The sequence below is a fragment of the Herpailurus yagouaroundi genome, unplaced genomic scaffold, assembly GCF_014898765.1.
Source record: "Herpailurus yagouaroundi ecotype Mexico unplaced genomic scaffold, PumYag 163, whole genome shotgun sequence".
Lineage (NCBI taxonomy): Eukaryota > Metazoa > Chordata > Mammalia > Carnivora > Felidae > Herpailurus > Herpailurus yagouaroundi.
The window spans coordinates 36684555-36698256 of NW_024412404.1; the positions used below are offsets into that span (position 1 = coordinate 36684555).

Consider the following 13702-nt stretch of genomic DNA (forward strand, 5'->3'; position numbering starts at 1 on the left):
AATAAAGAATAGCATATATGTTGCTCAATGTTTATATTGTGGTTTTTAGAAACTAGGTGTATAAAGCAGTTCTGTATTATAAAGTGATTCCTGTTGTGAAGTGGTGAGGGGAACAACTGAATTACAGTGATAAAGATTAGAAATGGTTGAGAAAGCTTTTTCAAGCTTGTGATTGATCCATGTGTAATTCAACATGTAGGTTGAATTGATTTCTGATAATTTCTAATGGCATTTTATATTGAAAATGATGCTATTGTTGGTAGTTGCTTTAGATTATCTTTTAGTATTTAAAAGAAATGGTTATTAAAGTATTATTTATGAGAAAGTGCACGTGTGTGAGTGCGATTGGGGGAGGGGTAGAGAGAGAGGGAGACCAAAGGATTTGAAGTGGGCTGTGCTGACAGCAGAAAGCCCGAGGCAGGCCTCAAACTCACAAACCATGAGATCATTCATGACCTGAGCTGAAGTCAGACACTCAACCGAGGGAGCCACCCAGGCATCCCTTAATGTTTATTTATTTTGAGAAGGAAAGCACACGTTAAGGGGAGGGGCAGAGAGAAAGGGAGAGAGAATCTGAAGCAGGCTTCATGCTGTCAGCACAGAGTCTGACTTGGGGCTCCATCCCACAAACCATGAGATCATGACCTGAACCGAAATCAAGAGTCAGGCGATAAACCTACTGAGCCACCCAAGCGCCCCTTAGTATAGTATTTCTGTCTTCTTTCTTTGGCCAATTCTGCCTTTTGGTCCGATGTTTATAAATTTGGCAATTTTGTTGGTTCTGTAGGCTTACTGATTGGGTTCATTTGTTCTCCTTACTCAGTTATGACACATGTTTATAGAACATTTTTCTGGAAACCTAATTATCACTTCTTTGTAAATTTTAAAGTTACAACTACTTGTTTCTTGGCATTATCCATTCCAAACGGGTGGCCAGATCAATATAGTTAGGATTATAATCTAGCATCTCATAAGTAAATTTATTTTAGTGATTCTGTCTTCAAATTGATATTTGGCTCTCCAATTATATTTTTAGAAAGGACTTATTACTTTTTTTTTTTTTTTACTTTTTTTTTTTCAACGTTTTTTATTTACTTTTGGGACAGAGAGAGACAGAGCATGAACAGGGGAAGGGCAGAGAGAGAGGGAGACACAGAATCGGAAACAGGCTCCAGGCTCTGAGCCATCAGCCCAGAGCCCGACGCGGGGCTCGAACTCACCGACCGCGAGATCGTGACCTGGCTGAAGTCGGACGCTTAACCGACTGTGCCACCCAGGCGCCCCAGGACTTATTACTTCTAACCCAGAAATTTCTTTTCTGGTTCTGTTGATACTTTGTTAAGACACAGAGTCACTGAATTAATTTCAAGGTGTAGGAATCTGGGAGATTGCATAAGGGAAATGAAGTGGAAAAAATGGAAAATGGTACAGCTTTCTGCCATTTCCTGACTTGTGTAGGTGTTATTTTTTCCATTAGAACTGTCCTTTTCTGTCACCAGAGATTTGTAGTGAAATGTAAAAACATGTAACTAAGTCATATGGTGCTAGACTTCGTCGCTGAAATGACTGAAAAATCTTTTTTTTTTAATAGAAAGCATTTGTTAAGTAACATGATAGATAACTTCTTGTATTCTGAGTGTACCCTTTATCATTATTTGTTTCTAGTTGCAAGTATTTAGCACAGAATTTTATTCCTATTCAACTTAAAAGTGATTGGACTTTTGCTGTTTGGGGAGGAAATGGTAATGTATCAAACTGCATTTACAACTGGAGTAAAAAGACTTTATTTCAGAGTTTGGTGGAAAAGAAATGTTCTCAAAAGAACACATTGTTTTGAAAGGTTGATCAGTGTTTGTAGTTAATAGTTTAAGCCATGATTTGGTTAGAGCTCAACTTAGAAAGTAAGAACCTGGGGAATAAGTGAAAATATATAAAAATTCATAAGTATTAAATTTTGAGTCTGGAGCTTTTTGTAGGCGTGTGAAAATACTTTACTATGGTTTGTTGACTAGTAGTTGTGAGATGTTAATTGTGCTCTTGCCAACCTTATTTGGTCAGCAGTATGAAATGATCAGGGATTATTTGGTACGTTAAATTCCTGTTAACTTGGTATTCTAGAAGGATCACTCATGTTTTCATGCGTAGAGTCTGAGTGGTAGCCTGAATGCTGTTTTGGCCTCATTTCAACTCTTAAGTCTATTAAAAATGCAATCTTCTTTTAAATGTGAGATAAATACACTGATTATATCTGTTCTAACATTGGGAAATACAATAGCAACCCTTATTGAAGACTAAGGTAAAAACCTTAGGTCTCCCCTTTGCATTGTAGCATTTTCCAAAGGAAAAGCAAATAGATCTGGATCTCATTTTAGATGCTTTTTATTTAAGACAAGTCTATTTTTTCAAGTTTTTATTATGAACTGTATGAGTGTGGTGATACTTTTGTAAATACTATAAGGTATGTTAATTTTACGGTATTTATAATTATAATCTACTTCTGTTGTGTACAGTCTAGTTCTGTCTCGAATATTGGAGCACAAAGAGTCTTGGGGTTCATTGGATATAATCAGTCTCAATTAGAATCTGTCTTTTAAGAATGCAGATGCCTGGGTTCTACACCAGATTCACTGAATCTGTTTGTAAGAGCGAGGCCTGAACATGTTCTGTATTTTCAAAGTGTTAGTGAAGGTTTTTGGTTTGGGTTTTTTCTTTTTGTATTTTTATTTTATCTATTTTATTTTATTTTATTTTATTTTATTTTATTTTATTTTATTTATTTTATTTTATTTTTATTTATTTTTTTATTTAAAGTTTATTTACTTGTTTTGAGAGAGAGAGAGAGAGTGCGAGAGCAAGTTGGGGGGAAGGAGAGAGAGAATCCCAAGCAGGCTTAGCACTGTCAGTGCAGAGCCTGATGCAGGGCTCAAACTCACAAACTGTGAGATCATGACCTGAGCCGAGATCGGACACCCAATCGACTGAGCCACCCAGGCACCCTTCTTTTTGTATTTTTAAATTTTATTTATTCAGTAGATCTTTTTCTAACCATGGCAGAGACACATAACAAAATTTGCCATCTTAAGCATTTTAAGTATACAGTTTAGTGTTAAGTATATTCCTACTGTTGTGACCATATGAAGTTTTGATTGACCCACGGATTAAATACTATGATGCATCCCATTCTAGTCTTTCATTTTTTCTTTTAATGAAAAACATGGAATGTGGGGAGTTCAAGGGATCTGTCCTCCTCACATAATGAGTTGCCTCTAATAACTCATGACTCCAAACCATTACACTGATGTGTGTGCCACTTTGGCACTCTTTACTCAACCTCAGAATGCGAATGAGAGCTTTTATCTGCTGATCTTTTTCTTTTAGATTCACTTTTAATTAAATCTCAAGTATTAATTCAGTTTCACTCTTGAGACTCACATTGCTTTTTTAGAAAGAGAACTAAATCTATATTATGAAATTACCAGTTAAGAGATTACATTAGAAACTTATAAATTCATTGTTAAATAGAAGCATTGTTGATTTGGTGCCAGAGGAGGTGAATCTTGAAGAGTAGGTAAGGCCTAAAGAGGACAGGAGAGAATCTCCCAAGAGACAGAATTTGGCGGGCCTGGTTTAAAGTGCCATCACTTCTCATTTTTCATATGTGATCTTGAATAAGTTACTGAGACTTTCTGAGCTTCAGTTTTCTTATCTGTAAAAGGAAGCTTGTACTACCCACCTGCCTCAGAGATTTGCTGTGAGACTCACATGAGATTCTGTATGTTAAATACTTGGTACTTTGCCGGGCTCTTTGCAGATAGTGAGGGGCAAGGAAAGTGAGAAAGTCCTATTGAAATTTGTAGAGGAAGCCATTTGTATTGATTAGAACTTTGAAAGAGGCAGATAAGTCTGTAGTAGACAGGGACACTGGGCAGCCAGTCTTATTTTAGCTCTAGTCAAATACATAAAATCTTGGAACTATGATTAAAACCTGGAATGCTGCTTTTCTGCATTTCTTGGTGCTGTTCCAGGGGAATATTGTCAAACTATTAGTCATTCTTTGTTTCTTTTCAAAGACTAGAATAAAAGTTGTTAGAAAGTAGATGCTTAAGATTAAAAATTACAAAGCTGTGTAGAATATATCTGCATTTCCATCACTGAGTTTTTTGTAGAGTCAAGCTTGAAATTTTACATGCTTCGAATAACAAAATGTAAAGAGCTAAGTGTGGGAGTGTGAGGATGGGTGTGTACGTATGTGTTTAATCATCAAACTTTTCGCTTTCCAGTGAAAGAATTTGGGGAATCTTCTGTCAAAGGTTTAGTGATTTTTAGTTACACTCTTCTCAAACTGGAGTTCTGAGCATTTCAAACATAAATCAGATCATAGCTAGTACAGTTTAGACATGTTCATTCCAGCAAACATTAAATTGACTAGAAACATTTTTGCCAGGAAAACTTGGCAATGTAGCTCTAACTAGGTAAAGATGGATTAAGAAAATAACCAGGATAGCAGATTCTTGTGAGGTGCTGGGGATTGGTGAGTCTGTGTAGACCAGTTTTTCAAACTGAATCAACAGATTGTGATTGTTAGTCGGTTTTCAGATCAGTTTAGTGGGTCCTAACCAACATTTAAAAAAGAAATACAAAGAAAAGGAGAGCGCATAGCATATAATGAAGGGTAAATACTGTTTCATTGAAATGTATGCGATACATATGAAAACTGGGATAAGTGGACTGTGTCATTTTGTAAAGTATATCTGTTTCTGGTTTGCAGTCAAAACTCCAGTGGCTTTGAAGGCCATTATGTAAACCATACCCTTTCATCCTGGTTATTCTGGTACCTTGGAGAGCATACTAGCAACCTCCTGTGTTAGGAGGCTTACAGTTAGGAGCCGACACCTTTTACTGTCTGACCTTCAAAATTCCCTTCTTCCTTTCCCTGCCTTGTTGATTTGAGCTCATTTTCTTCTTTTTTGCTATGCTGATTTCAGTTCCCTTGAAAAATGTCTTGGGAAAATTATTTTTATTACATAGGAATTTATTTCGTTATTCATTGCTTACTTATGCCTGAAATCATCTGAGTTCCGTGTTTTAGGCAGAGAATCTACTGAATTAAAAGGACCTAGGTCCTGCCTCCAGAGAATGTTCACAAACCAGTGGAGGAGACAGCCACGTCAACCATTATGTTACCATGCGACATAAGTGCTATTTAATAAAAAAAAAAAAAACCGTGAGAGCAGAGTAAGAAATGCCTAACATGGCCCCCAGGAGAAAGTGTCAGGAAGCATGGAACAGGAGCAGTGGGAAGTTGACAGAATTTTATGTAAAAAAAAAAAAAAAAATCAGGTTGGATTTGGACTTTAAGAAGATGGCAGTTCTGGATAATGGGAAGCAAACTAAAATGAGAAACTAGTGGCAGGGAGCATAGAATTATACTGTTCTTCAAGGAAAGATGAGTCAGGGTAGTTGAACTGGATAGTGTATTGGAAGCAAGAGAAATGATGTGACCTGAGGGTAAGGAGTGAGGTGTGTGTGTGTACAGTTAGTTACGTTTTGTCTTCAATATTCCTGAGTGAAACCTTGAATATACAGATGATTCTGCTTAGTTCATCCCACTCCAGCACATCTCCATCAGTATACTCGAGTTTCCAGAGAGGTGAAGTGTTTGAGAATGATGGAGTGAATTCCAAGAGCACTCCAGAATGGTAGCTCTAAAAATGCTTGTTTATCTCTATATGTTAAATTTTATTTTATTTTTTTTTAATTTTTTTTTCAACGTTTATTTATTTTTGGGACAGAGAGAGACAGAGCATGAACGGGGGAGGGGCAGAGAGAGAGGGAGACACAGAATCGGAAACAGGCTCCAGGCTCTGAGCCGTCAGCCCAGAGCCTGACGCGGGGCTTGAACTCACCGACCGCGAGATCGTGACCTGGCTGAAGTCGGACGCTTAACCGACTGCGCCACCCAGGCGCCCCTATATGTTAAATTTTAAAATTACAAACCTCCTCTAACATTCATGAGGTGAACAAGTGATAAATGGCATTAAATTTTGTATAAGGTACCCTAGGAATCCTTTTTTAAGGTTTTACATTTTACAAAGTGATCTAGAGTTTAGATGATTACTACCTAGGAATGCTATCCTTGTGTCAATTTTAAGAGATTTACTATATGACAGCAAAAGTAGAACTTTTCCACTTTTAAGGCTTATCCCATAGATTTGTATGGTTTCAAGAATAGAGATTTAAGAACCTCAAAGGAACATGAAAAAAGTTAGGATATAGAAGATTCCCTAGCAATCATGAAAAGCTTGGGATACTATCAAGTATCTACTGCGTATTGAGCAAATATAATCTGCTAGTCTCCCTCTTCCTTTCACCCCCAAAGAAACTAAGAATATTTGTCAAAAACATATCACTTTATTTCTGGAGAGGAAAGAACATTGTGTTGCTGGGATCTGTCATGTGAACTGTTAAATGTCCTCTTGTTTGTTTTCATTTGTGTCAGCTCCCCACGCCTCCTTTAGACCCCCCCTGTGTGTACACACTGCCTTGAAGGTGGTGGTGTGGGTTTTGGGTTTACAGTTATTGTTGTTATTGCTATTATTACAAAAGAAATATATTCCCGTTGTAACGGGAACCTTGTCTGGATGCCAGGGGAGCCATGTACAGTCTTTGGCCTTACTGGGCCTTAACAGATGTTTTTTTCCCCTCAACTCTCTTTAAAAGAGCCCCATGATACCGTGCATTTTCTCTCAGGTGGGGAATGAGTACCTTTTTCTGTTTAAGCAGTGCTATTTTTCCAGTCCATCATTGTCCTGCTCATTTAAATTGGGAATGAAAAGGCAATTTCACCAAAGAACAACATAGATTTTAATCTTTTACCTGACTAAAAAAACAAAAAGAGAAATAGGCCTGTCTACTAGCTTGTCATGAGCTCTCATGTAATCCTGACCTTTTAAAATGTCAGTTATGCTTTTACGATCCAGATCTCTTTTCAGTCTGGCTTTACTAACTCAGGCTGGTGACACACTTTTTTTCATTTCGAAGCAGCCCAAGGCAGAGGTCTATCCTTTTCATCTATTATTATATTATTTGTTAAAGTCTATTTCAAAGTGTTTTCTAAGAATTCTTAGTTATAGTTCTCATTATATTAATAATTTAGGTTTGTGCTCTCACCAAACCAGTATTTAGTTAATATCACTTAGGGATATTTCTTCCCTCACTTCCAGGAACTGTTATTTTTTAATCTATGCCGTCCAGTCCAGAATCCCAGGTCTTTCACTGCTTATGAACCCTCCCTCCTTTTCTTTAAAATTAACACCCAAATGTATTTGGTCTTACATGCATAGTCTTACCTGAGGTGATAGAAACAAAAATCAATTTGGTGGGAACAAAAACTTTATCAGACGTAAATAGTTTGACAGAAGTGTCTGTGAACTCACTACATTCCTAGAGAGGAGATGAAGGCATTGGACTGTATGTGGTGCTTAATGACCCTTTGCTCTGACTTCTATTCACCAAGTAACTTTCTGATTACATTTTGGCTTCCTGGGTACATTTTCCCATAGTAAAATGGGTGAAGATATGTTAAATAGGGATTTTCTTGATAATTATATTTTTATTGTAATTTAAGAAATTTGACAGTCTGGTTAAATTGAAAAGAAATAGAAGATACAAGCCCTAAAAGGCTTATCTAATATTTAGATCTACTCTGAATAATAGCCCTCTATGAGAGATACTAAGCCCAGAGATACAGAAAAGCTAGCAAACTATGGCTTTATCCTCAGTAAGCACCCCTGAAGCACCTCTCCTTCCCCCCATTTAGAGCATTCATAATTTTTTGAACCTTTGTTCTGCTCTGCTTCTAGTAAACTTGGTTAGAAACATAATAACCTTAGCTGTTACAGAGGGATTGCATGTCTTTTGTTTCAGATCAGTAGTTCTTAACTGTTTTCCACTTCACACCTGAACAAGATGCCACGCTGCCATCAGCAGTAGCTCTGGTTTTGAAAGCACAGGTGCGCGCGCGCACACACACACACACACACACACACACCCCTAAACCCCTACTCCTCCATGGTTCTGATCTCTGAGGAGTGATCATTCTCCTTAACCTCAATTTTGAGAATTGCTTTTTCTATCTAAATCCATCTAAATTCTATTTCAGAGAATTTGGATGTCAGCTACATGGAAATCAGGTATTAAACTGCCTGATTTTAAGAGGTCACTTCCTCTTCTGTCATCTTCTGAACTTTATTTCTCAGCGTTTCTTTGTCACTTTGGTCTACTCTGCCCTTTTATGGTTTCTCCTAGTCCAGTTCTGTGGAAGGAAAACTTGGTTGTTCAGTAGTTTAGATGTTCAACTGTACTGTACATGGCTTTTAGAAAATCTGTATACCCCATGCTGCCCCTTCTCTACTCCACACACACATATACACATAAAATTTGTCATAGTCCTTGGAATATTCTTGTATCCAAGTATGGAAGATACACGTATTGAGCAAATATAATCTGCTAGCCAGGGACTGATGCATTCCCAGTGCAGAGCAAGGACTTGGCAGTAGACTTATCCAGGCCCTTAAATATACTTATGTTTTCTGTGCTCAGAGGACCAGAGATAAGGAATTAGAGAACATAATTTTAGATTATTGTCTAGCAAAAAAATACAGTTCTTAGCCTTGAAGGGAACTCAGGGTGCATTTTAATGTGTTCTTGTATTTAAGTAGAAGAATCAAGCCAAATAAAAGTATATCTCTTTAACTATTTGGTCTACTCTGTCAGGTGTTGTCTCTAATTTTCTTCCCCCTCTGTTTTCCCGGGATTACCTTTTTCTGCTAAGATCAGCTCTCACCCAGACATCATTCAGTGTCTTTATTGCTCTTTTTAGTCAAGAAGAATGTATTTTGGTCATCATTGATAATTGCATTTGCTATCGAGTTTTATTGGTAGTTAGTGGATACTGGAGAGACTACCTGAATCCATCAATCTCAAATTCTTCTAAAATTTCTTCTTAAAATTGTCGGTTCAGCTGTCTGCCACATCTCCTCTATTTGTTCTTTTACTCTAAAATAACATAAGCATTGACGACCCACCATTTACATTAACCACAGGAATGTTTTTCTTTGAGAATTTAAGTATTGTAGTATTGACAAAGTAGGCGAGTTCAACTGTGTCTAACCTCTGATCTAGAAAAACATCATTGAGTAAATCATTACAGATAGGGTTGTGAAACAACACATCACTCTTAAACTGTGCCTTCCAAAGTTTTTATGAATATTATCTTATCCTTTTACCACACCCTTAAGAATTAGGCATTGAGCAGAGGATAGAAAGACAAAGTGGTCAAGGTCATGCAGGCTATTTCTCTCCCAGGAGAGAAACTCAGGACTAATCCAGGGAGTTGGCAGTCAAGTTTCTCTCTTCTACAGCCCTTCCTTCCTTTTACTAGTCCCTGGGATCTTACTACTCTTTAGTGGAGGTGAGGTATTTCTGATTGATAAATAATTTACTTAACTGTTACAGAGTTCTGTTAGTGAGCAGAAGAGACATGAAATCAAACAAGTGATTTTGAAATCTGTGATGAATTATTATTCTTCTAAAGATCTTACATAGTCAGATGTGAAGAACATACCGTGATACCGACCGTAATCACTGAACTAAAACATAGTGCTTTCCCTTCAGTCGAGTTGAGTGAAAGTGCTGCAGGACAGAAGCTTGCCCCTCTCTGGTTTACCTCCTTACTGCCTGAGAGTATTCTGAATCAAGGCAAATGCATATTTAGGCTCTGTCAAATGCCTAACACTGTAGGAAAAAATGGAATGACTGGAAGCAAAGGTAAAGACTAGCTGTTTAAAACTCAGGCAAAACTAGCCAGTTTTTAAAAACACCTGTTTTTTGTTTTTCGTTTTGTTAGAAAACATGAAAAATTGTGATAGAATTAAAAACTTCAGGAAGTTGAGGTTAATTTAAAATTTTTTAAATCCTCTGAAATTAAAATTCATCTAAACTTAGATCTTATTGAGAAAATTTCTAGAGGAAAACAAGGTAAGAACCTTGATAATTTAGGGGCGCAGTCAAAAGTGGTTTTATTACTATAGTTATAAAGTTAGTTATTATAACAGGGCCATTTAATGACACTTGGGCAAAGGTTAGTATTAATGTGAAGGTTGTCAGATCCAAGTGAAGCTGCTGGTCCACTTGCCTTCCAGACATCTCAGATTCAGAATCCTTTAACACCTCACCTCAAGTGTGTACAAAACAGAACTCATCAGACACATACATACCCCAACAGTCACCAGCCCCCAGCTTCATTGCCTGTGTTCCTATCTCACTAAATGATGCTGCCTGAGACTAAAACCCAGTAAGCATCCTTGATGCTCTCTCTCCTTTTTTGCTAAGAGAAAACAGAAGAGTGTAAAATGTGATCCCTGCCTAGTTGCTTACATCTCAAGTAGCCCAAGTAGCTTACATCTGCTTGGAAAGCTAAGACAAAGACAAGTCAGTAAAGGATACAAATTATAAATACACATGATTTCTTATGATTGCCAATGTATCTACAAACCACTGTGGCTTGGAGTTCAGGAAAAGATACAGTCACTCCAAGTGGAAATGGTTTTGAAATGGCCCAGGATGTAACTGATAAAGAGCACCCTATTGCTTGCTCTGATGACCTGTGGTTCATCAGTACATACTCTCTCATCCTGTCTTTTTACCAGGAAACATACACAAATGACCCTTTGTTGATATCTCTTTCTTTTAAGCAAAGCTGCCATTTGCGATTTTAATCTTTTCATCTCCTGAGCTTCCCACCAGTAATCGCTGTAAGCGCCTCTTAAAGTTGCTATATAGCTTGTGACCGCCTCTCCGATGCTGTTCTTCAGCACCCTGGTGCTCTGTTGCTGTTCCGGGTTAGAGTTCAGTAGGTACTGATAACGTTTCTGCAGTATGCCTTAGGTTTGAAGGTGCCTTCCCCTTGCCATGGTGCTGTGAAATAGATACCTGCCTGCCTGCCTACCTACCTACCTACCTACCTACCTACCTGTAGTTATTTGTTCTGTCTTTGGGGACTAAACAAGCCATATTGCCACAGCCATTGTTTCAGGGCTGGTTTCATGGCCCTTTGGAAGACTTGTTTACGTTAGTTGAGGTTAACTAAAATATTGAAGTACTACTATTGAAACATGGGATAGCAGCAGATCCAAGTCTCACAACCATAAAAGAGGTTCGATCTCACCTGTGGATGAATTATTACTCAGTTTTTTATTCTGTGTGGGCATCACTTTAGAAAAAAATTGCTTTCTCAGTTTCCTTCAGAGTACTCTGTCCTCTTATTGGGTATCTCTTGATTTCATTAATCTCTAAGCATATTGGTTTTGTTTTGTTTTTTAATCTTTGTGTTTGTTTACTTATTCTGAGAGAGAGGGAGAGAGGTAGGGAGGGCCAGAGAGAGAGAATCCCAAGCAGGCTCCACACTGTCAGCGCAGAGTCTGACGCTGGGCTCGAATTCACGAAAAGTGATACCATGACCTGAGCCAAAATCCAGAGTTGACCACTTAACCTGACCCACCCGGGCACCCCTCTAAGCATATTGTTCACCCCAAATACTAAAGCCTACTTCCAGAGCACAGCCCTAGGCATGGAGCAGTGTCCAGAAGATTTTCACACTTTGATGATGATTGTGCTTCTCAAGGTGGGGAGAACAATTTATCTCCAGTTTTTCTCTGCAGTAAGATGCCATGATATTTCTTAATCTTTTTTCATAAACCTTGACCAACCCCCTTTACCTTTTTATGTATTGCTAAAGTGCACTTAGAGAATATATGTTTATGCGTTGAAAAGGCAGTGATATCCCACTTATTTGTAGGCACTTATCTCAGTAACATCAGGAACACCTCCAAAAACCAAAAACTGAGAAATAAAGTCCTCTGAGCAGTTGAAGTTGTTAGAAAATCCATGTACTTTACTTAAACTATTCCTGAAAACATCATTTCAGAGCCTGTTTATTTTTACTTAAAGGACCAGTCTAGCACTTGAGATGTGGTTCCTCAGCTGTCAGGCAGAAACACTCTTGAAGGTAAAAGTAGGGCTTCGAGCCACAGCTACTATCTGGAAGCCAATAAAAAGAAAGATTTTAGTAACATACAGACTGCCAGTGTGACCTTTTCATATTAAGGCAGTCAGATTTACTTAATTGAGTAGCCCCTAAAGCTATCAATGTATTTTAGTTCAGTATAATAAAAGTAATGGCTCAACTTTAATAATAGTGCACATGATAACCCCCCTGAGTCATTAAGAAAGAAGAAATTGTGTTCAGAGGAGGATATAATTTTTAAAAGACTTCTATCAAAAATATTTTTAAAATTTTAAATGTTTGGTACTTGAAGTGTAAACTTTATGCAGAAAATTCACCTTAGGTTGTAAAAAAGCATTAATGCACATCTCTGAGTTATTTGTTACTGAGGTATGTTTAATGTGATTAGTTGACAGTAAAGGTAACTGATGACTTCGTAGTTTTTTCCTTTGCACTAATCCTAAGTGGAAGAGGGGGCACGTGCTGTATTAAGACCAAAAATGGTTACGTGTTTTGGCCAAGGTTACACAACTAGTAAGTGGCAGAATACTCACCACTGGTTCCCAGTGCTCTATCCTGTGACAGCATATTATGCTGTTGGTACTGTCTGATAGACATAGCGGCAGGGTATGTCCCAGAAGGGTCCTTCTGGGACTAATTTCTCTGTGAGCTACAAAGCGTGCAGCTGCATGAAGAGTGTATTAAGCTCCTATGTACGTATCATTGTGTCTGAGAGTTGAAAATGACTTAACCGTCAGTCCCCCAAGGGTGTCACTGGTGTCTCCCCTTTTCTAAATTTAGGAAGGAGATATTTGCCATTCCCATACAGCAGGAGGAGCTTCTTCCTGTTGACCTTTCAGATGTTGCCTTTTTGAAACTTTTACTGAAGGACAATATATAGGCAGGAAAATGCACATATTATAAGCATACTGCCCAGTGAGGCTGTTTTCCAGTCGCCTTCTGTCTTGTCTTTTCTTTGTTAGATTTTGGCTCCATTGCCAGCACATAGTTTAAAGTTCACCATCACCAGGGCACCTGGGTGACTCAGTCGGTTAAGTGTCCGACTTTAGCTCAGGTCATGATCTCACGGTTGGTAGGTTTGAACCCTGCATCAGGCTCTGTGCTGACACCTCGGAGCCTGTAACCTGCTTCAGATTCTGTGTCTCCCTCTCTCTGCCCCTTCCCCACTCGAGCATGCACGTGCTCCCTTGCGCTCTCTCTCTCAAATTAAACATTAAAAAAAAATTTTAAGTTCACCATCCCCATGCACCTGTTATAATATTTCTGAATCTTTTTTCCCCTTTTTATTATTTTCTTTTATTTTTTTAGTTTACATCCAACTTAGCATATAGTGCAACAATGACTTCAGGAGTAGATTCCTTAATGCCCCCTTACTCATTTAGCCCACCCCCCCCAAGCCCCTCCAGTAAGCCTGTTTGTTCTCCATATTTATGAATCTCTTATGTTTTGTCCCCCTCCCTGTTTTTATATGATTTTTGTTTCCCTTCCCTTATGTTTATCTGTTTTGTCTCTTAAAGTCCTCTTATGAGTGAAGTCATATGATATTTGTCTTTCTCTGACTAATTTCGCTTAGCATAAGACCCTCTAGTTCCATGCACGTAGTTGCAAATGGCATGA

At 38.1% G+C, this 13702-nt stretch overlaps 1 protein-coding gene across 5 annotated transcripts in view; it reads left to right on the forward strand.

The window, feature by feature from the left end:
* The window catches only part of LCOR (ligand dependent nuclear receptor corepressor), a 144901-nt gene that overhangs the window by 114415 nt on the left and 16784 nt on the right, over positions 1–13702 (forward strand). The gene's annotated exons all lie outside the window — the stretch shown is intronic.